Raw genomic sequence first — 14,715 nt, 5'->3', positions numbered from 1 at the left:
CTTTTTATGGTAATAAAATAAATATTTAGTTGAAGGTATAGGTATCCAACGCATGGCTCACTTCTTTATACTCCGTAAATAACTTGGTTTCCCAGAAATTATGAAATTTCAGGATCAAAATGAAATTATAGAGGTACCTACCCAAATTCCTTAACTTTTACAAACGTTCTAGTATTCTTTTAAACAGCTGGCCCGTATTGAAATGCAGTGTGAGCGTGCAACGGTCGCCGGGTCAAAGGCATAACTCTCGGCTCGCATGCCAATGAGGGTATATTTCAAACTGGCGTGTGGCTTCTTCATACGGTACTTCTATTTCTATATTTTTAATGGAATACTGGTTCTATGTTTCTTGCGTTGTACTGTTTGTTGTTTTATGAGAATAATTTGTAGGTATGTAGGTTTCCTGTGATCTACATGGCTCAAAGTTATTCTGCGGCGTAGCAGAGAGCAAATCAAAATAATAGCCCAAGGCATACAGTCGCTGTAGCCAAAATCGGCCAGGAGAAGTATATATGTATATACTATTGGACATTCGTGATGAATGCACATATCTTGTACTTATACAATTTTGTAGATTAATGGCTCAGCTATTGTAAAAATAAAACTACTGGGAGGTCTAAAGCCACGTAAAAATAACGCTAACGTAAATAAAATAAAACGCCTGAAAATGACTAACTAATAAAATAAACTCCCTCGCCTTTCTTTTGGTAGACTTGGTGTAATCGCGCCTTGCCCCCAGACTATCTTCTATATTTTGGCACCTTACCTTACCAATGAATTTACACATAGAGAAAAGTTTTTTGGACCTGTCTGCGGTCTATCGTCTAGCAATTTTTATACGAACAATAAATTATTCATTATATTTTAATCTGTAATGAAAAATTTAGCCTTACAATTCAACATCTGCCCCACCATAGATTTCCATACACGCGAGGAATGCGAACGTTCATAAATAAATCAACTCCCGCGCAGTCTATTCACAAAACAATTAACCAGTATAAATTGATCTTTAAATTTGACGACTGGTCTAACTCAGTCGGTAGTGAACCTGCCTGCTAAGCCGCGGTCCTGGGTTCGAATCCCGATATGGGCATTTATTTGTGTGTAGAGCACAGATATTTGTTCCAGAGTCATGGATGTTTTCTATGTATGTAAGTATGTATTTATCTATTTAAGTATGTATATCATCGCTTATTACCCATAGCACAGAATATATAATAGTACAAGTACAGAAGGCCCACTGCTTTGATGTTCACGAAATGCCGCCTTTTTAAATGATTACAAAGAAACGAACCGCACGTGCACAGCGTCGGACGCTAGGGTTGCCTATGGACTAAAAAAAATTAATACTCAGAGAAAATGTTATATTCAAATCTTGGGTACTTTCTAGGTATATACAGTATTTATATATTTTTGTTTAAGTTCCAACGTCACAAGCCTTATTGAACGTTTTCGTGGGGCATAAATGACTAAAATGACATAATCAATAGTACTCGTAGATCTGTGTAAGATTGTCCTAGTTATTTATGATGTTTATTTAACTAAGCAATGTTAGCCATTCCACACGCGGATATCGCATATGAACCTTAAAAAAAACTCGCGACGTATAGTAACAATAGAAAGTGCGAACGTGCGTTCTGTGTGAATGCGAGCCAGCCCTGATTAGGCCGCGAACTCGCGGCCGCCCGCATGTACTTGTAGCGCGGCGATGGAATCGCGGAGTGAGCCGCCCCTGCCCATAGTAAAAGCTTTGCTTAGTTTAGAGCTAAGTTGGTCTGTGTAAGGTGTCCCCAATATTTATTAATTATTTATTTATTTAAATTCATACTGAATATTCAAATTTTCAAGTACGGTTATACTTTAAAAAACCATGGCTTTATATAAGAGATTCTCATTGTCACATTCTCGTGTTGATGAGATTATATTACAAGATTCTATTTGGGTTATTTGATGGAAACGATTTATGTACCTAACATATTGCAGTTTAAGGTATACTTTATGGACCCTTTTGTGTGTAATGTCACATTAATAGTGCGTAGAGTCCCTCCGCGCGGAAGAAGTGAAACTTCGTAATGTATTATTTTTCATGGATGTCGCATCAGAAGTTTCACTTCAAAAAGTACATGGTGGAATAGTGAATCGCCAGAACAGTAGCTATTGATATGTAAATAATTGATAGGGTCTATTGTCATGTTTATTTCTAGAGGGCGCGGTCATGCGATCTAGTAAAGCTGCAATAATATTAAATACATACATACATACAATCACGCCTGTATCCCATAAAGGGGTAGGCAGAGCACATAAAACTACTAAAGCTTACTAAACTACTAAATAAATATTATAGGACATTCTTACACAAATTGACTGAGTCTCACGGTAAGCCCAAGAAGGTTTGTGTTGCAGGTACTCAGACAACGATATATAATATTTGATAATATACAAGTACTTAAATACATGGAAAACATCCATGACACAGGAGCAAATATCTGTGCTCATCACACAAATAAATGCCCTTACCGGGATTCGAACCCGGGACCGCGGCGTAGCAGGCAGGGTCACTACCGACTAGGCCAATCCGGTCGTCAAAAAAAAAAGACTTTACTAAGAAAATATTTAAATTATTTTTGTAAAATAGCATATCTGGGGGGCTACCATGAAGTGCTAACGCCGTTCAGTTTAGGTTGAGAGAGAGGGACGGAGCTATGGAACTGCTATAGCTTCGTCCCTTTCTATCAACCTAAACTGAACGGCTTTAGCACTTCATGGTAACCCCCCAGGTCTCCCCTTTTACCTTTTTGCTTAAATTTTCCCTTTTTACATGTTTTAAATACATTCGTCGTGTCGTAACACACTATGTCACCTGCCAAAGCATTTTCCCTCTTCTGTTATTTATACTTTTCAGCAAACTTTTCTCTCCTATTACCTATATTTAAAACCTGAGTCCAACAAATAAACAGATTCATCTCCACCTTACTTATTATCGTCGCAATACGAAATGCATAACGGTCGTCGTAACGAGCCTGTGAAATATTAGCGAGGCTCGATGATGCATGGCGCATTAAGGGAGTCATTATTGCATTCCTTGATAATACCTGATTTTCGGCCTTGGGAACTGGGTTATGCCATAGAAGGTGCGGCTCATTTAGGGTTAGGAAAAGGTGAGTGAATGTATGGTAGAAGCCTTGGGGGAAAGAGAACTGTTAAATATTTCAGGAGAAGTATTCTGTGAACTATATTGGCAAAAAGCTGAATGTATTTGGTCCCTTCGACTCTTCATTTCACCCTAGGTTGCATCAAGGACAAATAAGTATATTATCCCCATACAAAAAAGTGTACCCCTGAAATGTATGGGCCACTTACAAACAAAAATCATATTTTGCCACACAAATAACAACACATTTACACATTTTACACTTTTTATGTTTATTTTTTTCCGTATTTTTATTATAAGAACAAATGACAAATTTCTTTATTTATCATGATATCACGTCAATACAAAATTTGAATTAAAAAAAAGAAATTTATAGGCATCATCAATGTAGTTATGTGATAGTATTTAATAAGTGGCGCTAAAAAATTAAGGCACGATTCTTAGTATGAAGATTTTCAATTCTATATAAATCATCCTTGGTCGCATGAACCACCGCTTGACGCAATTGTTCAACGACACTGCAGTGAAATATGAAACTGAAGAAATGCGAAAGTTTTAAAAACCGGCCAAGAGCGTGTCGGGCCACGCTCAGTGTAGGGTTCCGTAGTTTTTCGTATTTTTCTCAAAAACTACTGAACCTATCAAGTTCAAAATAATTTTCCTAGAAAGTCTTTATAAAGTACTACTTTTGTGATTTTTTTCATATTTTTTAAACATATGGTTCAAAAGTTAGAGGGGGGACGCACTTTTTTTTTCCTTTAGGAGCGATTATTTCCGAAAATATGAATATTATCAAAAAACGATCTTAGTAAACCCTTATTCATTTTTAAATACCTATCCAACAATATATCACACGTTGGGGTTGAAATGAAAAAAAATATCAGCCCCCACTTTACATGTAGGGAATACCCTAATAAAATATTTTTTTCCATTTTTTATTTTTGCACTTTGTTGGCGTGATTGATATACATATTGGTACCAAATTTCAGCTTTCTAGTGCTTACGGTTACTGAGATTATCCGCGGACGGACGGACGGACGGACAGACAGACATGGCGAAACTATAAGGGTTCCTAGTTGACTACGGAACCCTAAAAAGGGTCAGATAGTTTGGTACGATTGATCTTTAAATCTTTTATTTGACCAGAAAAATCGAGACCCTAACCTTCCCAAAAAATGTATAGATTGTATCAGACTAGTTTCACAGTTTTCCGTATGTCAACTACAGTCAGTCCATCATATTACTCTGATACCTGCTGATGATAAGTATTACGTAATTATTCTTCATTTCGTAAAGACTAGGTAAACATACCGTTCTTACAAATTGTTATATCCCTCTTACCATTATTGTATGACACGGCTATAAACCTGTCTTGATCTATCAGCAAACTCATTATAATGGTATTCTGAAACGCGACCGTCCCCTTAAGGCGCATGCGCCTAACAAGTTCAGTCACGCTGCGATACCAATACAATAATTTAATTTCCATCTCTCTATCCTAGTATTACCCAGGTCGATTTTCCAGATTTAGAATTTTGATCTTTATTTTGATTCTATAAGAGTTCAAAGCTCGAATTTGACATGTACTTGTAAAAGTACGCTGGGACTAATGAGGCTATACAATAAAACATTTATATTGTCGCTTCCGTATTAGCCTGAAGTGCATTTAAATGTTCAATATAAAGCTAAAAGAGACCATAAGGCTTAGTAGTCGAGATTGAAGTTACTTTGGAAGGTTGAATCATTGTCGTGCATTATTTAATACCGATATTACCGGTGGCGTGAAAAGTGAGTAGCTTAGTAATAAAAGCCTAGTTACTGGCATGATATTGATATTGCTGATATTCGAAAGAAGGTGACATTATTTATGTAATGTTTGGGATTATTTGACGACCTATCTGGCTCAGTCGGTAGTGACCCTGCCTGCTGAACCGCGGCCCTGGGTTCGAATCCCGGTAAGGGCATTTATTTGTGTGATGAGCACCGATCCGATGAGAACCGATTTCGATTTAGTTTTTTTTTGTTTGAAAGCTGTGTTAGTCGGGAGTGTTCTTAGTCATGTTTCATGAAAACCAGTCCACTATGTCGCGATCGAGGGTTTTTTTTTAATTTTGTGGTTATTTTTTTTTACTATTATGTTATGTTGCTTGTATAGGGACTGTTTGTTAATTCAGTCACCTTCCATAATTTACTAATTATTTAAAATTCCTACTGAACAACTTGTACAATGAAGGCAAGCACGAAATCGATAAAAAAAAGTCGATAGAACATTTCGCAGTCAAAAATGTACGATTATGAAAAAGGCCTTTTTTCATACCTGCAACATGAACAGTGATTCTTCTTTCTCTTTGGTCTTTTGAACCCCCGACGCAAAAACGACGGGGTGTTATAAGTTTGACGTGTCTGTCTGTGTGTGTGTCTGTCTGTCTGTCTGTTAGTTTGTCTGTCTGTTTGTCTGTCTGTCTCTGTGTGTGTCTGTCTGTGGCATCGTAGCTCCCGAACGATAAACCGATTTGGATTTAGTTTTTTTTTGTCTGAAAGCTGAGGAATTAGCTGAGAATTTAGTTTGATTCCAAAGATATCTCTCATGAAATCTAAGGTGCGCCGTATCTCTGTGCTACAAGTTTGCAAGTACCGGGATAATTGTATCAGCCTATGTAGGTACGTTATGTTTAACAGTTCTAGTTCCCACACCTTGTGTAGAGCCTTTGTATGGATCTATTATTTGTATTGATAGATTATGTGTATCTTGGGTATGAGAGCTGTGGATTTATTTGGGTTCTTTGGTGCGTCAAAATAATAAATTATTTGACTTACTGTTTCATTTCAAATCTACCTCTATATTATTTTCTTTAAAGGAGTAAATTATTTTATTAAATTTTTTCTTGAATCCTAACTTTCGCATTGTCCTATGTTAAAAAGAAGCAGTAGTAAATATCTAATATGACAAGTTGGAAAGAGACTTTCGCTTGTAACTTGTAACTTTCAGTTTTGAGAAATGAGTCCCTGTAGTTTTACCATGTGTAACTTTACTCGTATTCTTTTGTATTTCAAAATATCGTTTTTATACGATACCGTAGTTTCGTGTCATTCTTTATCTATAATAATAGGTTTTTCTTAAAGCAATTAAACAACTGCAAAAAATTGCGTTGTAGGTATTTTGTTCCTTCATTTTGTTTTCGTTCACCTACTCATACAATTAACATCTTATAATATGTCGCGGAATATTATCAAAAGGTTGGTAAAAAATTTGGATATTTCAGAGGATATAAGGGAAGCATGAAAACAAACGATCAAATATTGCAAGTTTGGAAACCATCATACAGTAAGAGAGTATTAAATGAACCCTAAAACATTGATCTCTTAACGATCGACATATCATCTTCAAGAAAGGTCTGCGAGACAAAAAACAAAGATCTTATTGTCAAAATGGCCGCGTCATGCTCCTTAACACATTTAATTAGGCACATTGTGATATCCTTACAATTTGATACCAATTTAGTATCTGTAACGATGAACTGGTTTTAATACGCATTGTTAGTGGTGAACGATCGACATTCGTTTTTTGGTCAAGGTATGTTGCCAACGTCACAATCACTGACTCTTCTTCTTGGTTGCAAAAATAACATTTTCATTACAGATGATATTTTTTTTACGCACTAGTGTGAGAAGTGGTTCATTATATGCCAGGTCGAAACTTCGGAGGCTCATCTGTACTGAAAAACGTCGTACGATGCACGTGCGAAAAGGAAATTCGTAACTCGTGTAGATTTAAAACACTCCCTTCGGTCGTGTTTTAATTTATCGCCACTCGTTTCGAACTTCCTCTTTTACGCACTTTATAGTAATGTACAATAATTTAATCTAATTATTCAGCGACGTTTACGGTGTTCGGTGTAATAATAATAAATTGTAATCTCGTGAAAGCCGAGAAGGACAAGTCCAGGTAAGTACCTAGACTTGGCTCACGAGATAACCGCCATGTGGGATGTTGAATCAACGATCATTGTTCCGATAGTCGTTTCAGCGAACGGTCTCATAGCGAAGAGTCTCGACCAACATCTTAAGAGACTCTCGCTAGGTGGCTGGATCAAGGGCCAGATGCAGAAGGCGGTGATCTTGGACACAGCGCGGATAGTCCGACGGTTCCTCTCTCTGCAGCCCTAACCACCGGCAGCTTGGGCCCTGCCCCGCTGCTGGCGGCACCCTAGGTTAGGTTTTTTATAATGTGTTTATATGTTTTTTATATTGTTTTGTATGTGTTTTTGTATTTTACTTTAATATTCATATTATAAACAGCCTAACTTAATAGGAAAGATAAATAAAGGAAATAAATTGTAAGACCTTATGACATGTATTTAAAAAGTGGCACTAGTCATATCCATATAAATATTTAAATCGCTACCGTCCTGAAATCCGCTCTCTACTAATAACTTTGTGTCACATCTAAGGGCCTCTGTCTCTATCACTTAGTGCGGCAAGTGAGGCTGGCGTTAATTTACTCAGAATCACGTACGCAAGTACTAGCGGCGTGGCTTCTAATGGGCAATATGCGTTTAGTCACATTTATGCGTTTTTAAGCATTTTCTTAAGGGGAAGCTCTTAGGATTTATAAAATATTTAATTATCACGCAATAGTCATTGTGAGGAGGAAGACTTTAGGACTTTTCAAAAATATTTAAGTTGTTAAAAATAACGATCAAGTGAAAGGCTCTCTTAGACAATGTATATCAAGAAGTTAAAGCTACGAAAGATCGTGACCATTTAACATCATCATCATTATCATCATATCAGCCCTTTATCGCCAACTGCTGAGCATAAATAGGCCTCTCTTCTAGTACGCCACTTGTCCCGGTCCTGAGCTAGTCTCATCCAGTTGTGACCCGCAATTTTCCGGATGTCGTCCACCCAACGAGCTAACGGATGCCAAGCGCTTCTTACATCTGTGAGCGGTCACCATTCTGTTAACATTTTAGTCCATCTGCCATCACTCTGCCTAGCAATATATCGCGCCCAGCTCCATTTTAGTTTGGTAATGACGAACATACTTGTCGTTTACTTATCTTTCTCTTATTTTTTTATGAAAACTTTTATTTTCTTCTTTACATTTATGTTATTAAGGTGTCCCCAATATTTATTTTATTTATTTTTATTTTATATGTATCCACATAAAACGTGTGTCATAATGTGACAGTGGTATTTTAAAATACGTACACTGTACTGTATCATCGTAAGTCGTGTTTTATAAATAACAAGTGTGCCATATGTGACCATGATATTATAATCTAGTTAAAACTGAAAACTATTGAAAATATTTCGATTAGTTAAAGTTGTTGCCCAGCCGAATTGTCCCGGTGCACATTATCATCCATACTAATCCATACTATCCATCCATACTATCCATCCATTCCATACTAATATTATAAATGCGAAAGTAACTCTGTCTGTCTGTCTGTCTGTCTGTCTGTCTGTCTGTTACGCTTTCCCGCTTAAACCACGCAACCGATTTTGATGAAATTTAGAACAGACAATCTTTAGACCCTGAGACAGAACATAGGCTACTTTTTATTTCGAAAAAAAGGGATGAAGGTGTTGAAAAAGAGGTTGAAAGTTTGTATGGGATTTCTTAATTTTAAATGATAAAACCATGAAACTTTATATTTTAGCACTTGATAAGAAATCATTAAACATATATTTAAAGTCACATACAGGTCGAACGCGATTAATTAACATTATTTTTACCTTTAAAATAAACATGGTGGGAAATAAACATTAACTAAAAGCGGGTAGATTATATTTATTTGTCTACCCCGAACATTTATATAAATTAATATCGGGTAGTTTTGTGTTGTTTACATCTCCGGTGACATTTTGCTGGGACGTCAGTCTTCCGCGACCACGGCCAGTGCAACCTGGCCGAAACGTTGGGAAAAAAGGTAAAAATAATGTTAATTAATCGCGTTCGACCTGTATGTGACTTTAAATATGTGTACAAAGCGCGAGAACTTAAAGTGTTATATCATTAAACATCTTGATAAGGGATAGGGATAGGGATAGGGATAGGGATAGCGATAGGGATAGCGATAGGGAAAGCGATAGGGATAGCGATAGGGATAGCGATAGGGATAGCGATAGGGATAGCGATAGCGATAGCGATACGGATACAGATACGAATACGGATACGGATACGGATAATATGGGTATCGTTAGCGGGATACGGATAATCGGTCGGCGGTCTCTTACAATCAATGTGCTCTAAGACGATCGTTGTTTGCTTGCTTGAAGATTACGTTTGCGATAAGTACCTATTAGCAAAATGTAAAAAATTGTAAGGGATAATAGAAAAAAGTACTTTTTACCCACCGATCATAGTGTCGAAATACGGGCTATGTGGGATGTTTATAAAGGTTTCCCCAGCGTATATAGAATTACCTACGCTGTGGTCGATGTGTAATATTTCTACAATCATTGCAAGCAAAAGTATTATGTGCAATCGAAATAATCGCAGATAAATATACCTACAGAGAAACCTACGGTCCCTACGGATCCAAATGAAAATCTTAATGAATACTTTTATTACGCGGGCGAAGCCGCGGGTAAAAGCTAGTATATTATAAAAAGCAATAAATTTGGCGTTAATATTCTAGCGAATATGAATATGACATAGCGTGCCATAAGGACTGTATCGATAAGTATAAGGACAAAACAAACCTCGTCTAAATGTTGACATGTGCATAATTTTATATTATTATGTTCCGAGAGTATGATCTGAAGGTATTGGTAAGCACTATTTGATATAAGAAAGTCTAATTTTTATTTTATTTTAGAGACTTTATGGTACTTTCATTAAGGTCTAGCAAATAAATTTCGGACAACCCCTATCTGGCTTAATTTGAGAATATTTCAATGACTGTTTGCACGATTTCAACAAACAAAGGTTAATATGCTGCCAAAATATATTCTTTAAGAGTCCTCTTCATGGTTTTTCAATTGGGTACTTGCAGAATAAATGCGGTGAATTTATATAATTAAAAAAAACGCTATTTTGAGCAACGTTCCGGATTGTCGTAAATTTTTGATGCAAGCAGGATGAGAGAAACAGATAAAAAAATTAGCCATAGGCCAAAGTCTAATTGACATTCACGCTGTTTGAACAGTGCCTAAACCAAATCGATATAAACAGTGTATGATAGTTAAATTCGACATCAAAGTCGGAGTTAGAGGAAGCACCATGCCACATTCTCTAAATGGCCGCCATACACAGATCCTGAACTTTATTTCTTAAAAATAACTATGGCTAGACTATGTCCAGATATTCTGCTTTGTGGATCATAATTATGTCGTTGAGGTTCACACAGTACAATTTTTTTTCGCAATCGTATCGTTTTTTACGCACTTTGTGAATTTTCTAGTAGCATTTGTCCGGAATCGTAATTGTTACTCGGGAGGATTAAGTCAATACTGTCTAAACCACTTGCTTTACGTAGAGTTTCTAGGACAAAATGTGAACCTTATTATGTGCCTTATTAAGCCTATGTCTTGTTTTAAGAAAAAAATATGATAGCAAATAAATACGGCTACTCAAAGTTGTCCTCATACTTAACGATACAGTCTTAGACAAGGCTGGAAGTTCATACAAACAAATAATGACAATAAACGATGCGCCTTGCCAACTTCCCCTTAATATTGCTTCACAATTGCCACCCCACTTCTAACACCAGCTCTATTTAAGGCTACATTAGTGTAATTACCGAGAAAAACTCACTCTCATTAGTTTAAAGGCAATTTCTCACCTCGCTCACATTTTATACAGGAATGCTCATGTAAAAACGGGCCAAGTATTTCTCAGAATGTCGGCAACGGGAGTAAAGGCGAATTAGAACTAATTTTCTGTAATAACAGGTGAGTTAGGGGCTTAGGATGTCCTTTGAGTGTAATTGAGCGTTTAATTAAAAAAAAAATTGGCTTTAGACAGAATATTAAGGTGAAACGAACATATTTAGGCATTGGTCCCACCGCGAGCTAGTAAGCTATGAGCTATTGGATATAAAAACGAATAAAAGATAAGCACTCCCGTGCAAATAAAAGAGACAAGGCGATATTGATAGCTCACCGCTAGGCGAGTAACTATGAACATCGCCGTGTCTCGTTTATTTACACGGGAATGATTATCTGTTCGTTTTTATAGCCGCTAGCTCATAGTTTACTAGCTCGTGGTGGGATCAGTGCCTTACTTCGAGCGTAATAAAGCCTAATAACGTAACGAAACGTAACGAACGTAATATACCTATGTACTGACATCAGAATTGGCGAGACGACTAAAAAAAACGAATTATTAGTCAGTCAGTTACATTATCAAAGAATTTTAGACACGTATTTTTTCTTTTTTCTCGTAAACGAAAAATGACGACGGTACATTGCGTTAAAGTTTCGCGTGACGTCACGCCTAGGTACAATATTTACTTAGAAGTGATGTCACAAGCCCCCACTCCGGAACTTTGATGCATTATATCTTTGTATTTTTTCGTTAATTAGAAAAAGTAAAAAATATGTATTCAGTAGTTTTGGACGATCTAACTGGCGGACTGAACAGAATGCCATTTTTTTAATGTAGTCGTCATCCCTATTGTTACCTACGTGATGTTTGGATTATGGTATTAACGAAGTTATCGCTTATCGCTCACTGTGACTATCAGCCGGATTCGAACTTTTAGGTCGTAAAAATTATCTCTAGGTATGATTTGGATTGAATTTATATTTCAACGTAAAGTCGTTTTTTTGGAGATACATAATTTTTGATACTGACATGTTGAATTGTTCTTTAAAGTTGCGGATAAGTAAACGAGGAAAAACTTTAAAATTGGGGCTTTTAATTGCTAACACTCAGCAATTTTGAAAATTGGCACTATATTAGGCTTAGGTACAATATAATTGTTATAAGTAGTATATATTTTAACTTTCTTAATTTTCACGCAACTATGGGAACGAATCAAATTATTTTTAACAAATATTTTGATTTGTGTTTTTAAGTAGTCACACTACTAAAAAATAATAAATTAAAAAAATATTTAATTAATTAATTTTAATATATAAAAAAAAAACGAATCCGGCCTTCACCACTGGTGGTGCTAGTCATTTTTTCTTTAACATATGTGTGTATATCTTATTTAGATTTCCTTTATTTTCATTAATTTATTTTTCTTTACTTTAATTAATAAGTCGTCTATCTATTTCGTACTTTTTTCAGTAAGTTCGTTTCAAAACTACTGAATAACACTGAAAGTCAAATTACACAACTTTAAAAGGAACGATCCTTTAAACTGCCATTAATAATATTTACATTAAATGAAACACGATTTTTATGATCGGAATATATCGTTCCGATATGGACGATATCTCAGCATAAAAATGCAATAAGAATCAATTACAACATTGCATTGCATGCATGTTTTATGTGTTTTAATTTTGAAAGTGAAAAAATTGGTCAAGAGTGGGACGGAATTTGACAATGTTTAATGTTTTATTTTAATTTCAGTTTCACATGCTTACTTTTATTTTACCCAAAGTCCAGAAAAACGTGGAATTTTACAAAAAAATAAATAGCAACTAAACAATTTCTATAGAACTCTTGCCATTTTAAAAACATTTTTCTTCAAAGTTTCATGGTTTTGTAGAAAATGGCGGTCTCATTTATTTTTAAATTTTATGTCGTACTGTATCTACAGCTCATCTTGTCTTTTTTATTGCAATAAACGCCAAATTTTTATTATCTATATAAATAAAAAATTTAATAGTTTATTTTTGTACATAATAGGTTCTCTGTGTAGATCAGGCAAAATTTCTCAACTAGATTGTCTTGTTTTTTAATTGTTTACATGGCGAATATTTCCACGAGTACATTCAAATACTACTTGCAAAGGTTTGTTTTATTTTTGATACACGCACACATGATAAAAAATTTCAAATATAAAAAAAAATTGTTGCCATTCTCCAAAAGTACTCAACTCCTCTGGTGTTTCAGGGGTCCATGGGCGGCGGTGATCGCTTACCATCAGGCGACCTGTCTGCTCGTTTGCCTCCTATCCCATAAAAAAAAACTTACTTATAAATTTCATACAAGGGAGCCGATTTTTGAATCTCGGCCATTCGATTTCGCGAAATTCGTTCTATAATATCTACACTACTAGCGATTTGAATTCTACTAACAGAATCGAAAACGAGTGGCCATTACAACTAGTTTTAAAATTGCTAGCCATCCTTTTTCAGAAATAGCATAACATCGTTTTCCACAGACTTTCGAACGGCGAATTCGTGCGTTCGAAATTTAAAAATCGTTCCCAAGGAACCCTAAAAGATACGCACAGTGAAAGCGTATCATGAAAAATAATGTGTTGGAACAATAACATTTTACAATCAGGCCGATCGATTCGTTTTTGGCATCCGCTCGTTACCATGCTTACCCGTAAGGGCGTATCTTTATAGTAAAACCCCGGGGTATAATTATGGTTGTATACGGCAATGAGAATTTTGGCTAACCAGATTAACTGGGTTTCGAGATCCCTCACAGTCGAGTCCGAAAACTAGTCAGTTTTTACTTTTTATCGAGCAGAGAATATCTGTAAGACACTATTAAAATTGCGACCTCCGAGACCCCTAACAATTTGACTAGCTTTTATCAAGCAGAGATGCGAGCCATGTAACGAGCATGTGACCTCCAAAGCATGCTACATTGAGAGAATGAGCTGGATGGGACTAGCCCAGGACCACACCTCGGACACTGGCGATGAAATATATTATGAGAGAGGCACGTTCGTAGCATACAGTCTAGTCAGTTTCCTCATGTAGGTGAAGTCGTACTATGCTTGTATGAGTGAAATGGCATGCCGTGGTAATATGCTGAGTGGGCTCCCAATTTAACATCTAGATTGTGTTGTATTTATCTTTGTTATATTTGTCCAAACTGATGTTAAATAAAAAATATTCTATTCTATATTCTATTCTATTCTAAATATGACAGGTCGACTGTTCACGTTTTTGACAGGCGGTAACTGTGAGGTAACCCAGAGGGGGTGGGCAGCACTTTCAGCGGGGAGCGGGAGTGGCCATACTGTACGATAGTACACTTTATTATACTGTGCCAGGACCGAGACAGACGTTTTGGAAAATAGGCCTATGCTCAGTAGTCGGCGATAAATGGCTGATATTATTATGAAGACGACGATGATAACGAGTGAAAGAATGAGATTTATGGAAACTATAGAAGATTTATTAGTAGCAGCTCTGATTGAACTGGTGACCAAAAAGGACTCAGATTGATTAAATACCAACTCATAATGACGTGTTATACTCAAAAAGCCTCTTGTTTGATGTTAGTGTCTTGTCGGATTTGTCGGAAGTATTTTTTCCTTCCATATCATAAACAATCAGTGTTTCTAAATAGGTTAGACAACGCAACTTCGCCTTTGCTCAGCCTGCGATTATAATAGCAGCTTTGGTTGTTGCGACTTTTTATCAACAGATGACAGCACCGTCCATCGATTGGTCACAGACCGATTTATCTACCG

The sequence above is a fragment of the Leguminivora glycinivorella genome, chromosome 12, assembly GCF_023078275.1.
Source record: "Leguminivora glycinivorella isolate SPB_JAAS2020 chromosome 12, LegGlyc_1.1, whole genome shotgun sequence".
Lineage (NCBI taxonomy): Eukaryota > Metazoa > Arthropoda > Insecta > Lepidoptera > Tortricidae > Leguminivora > Leguminivora glycinivorella.
This window is presented reverse-complemented; position numbering follows the sequence as displayed.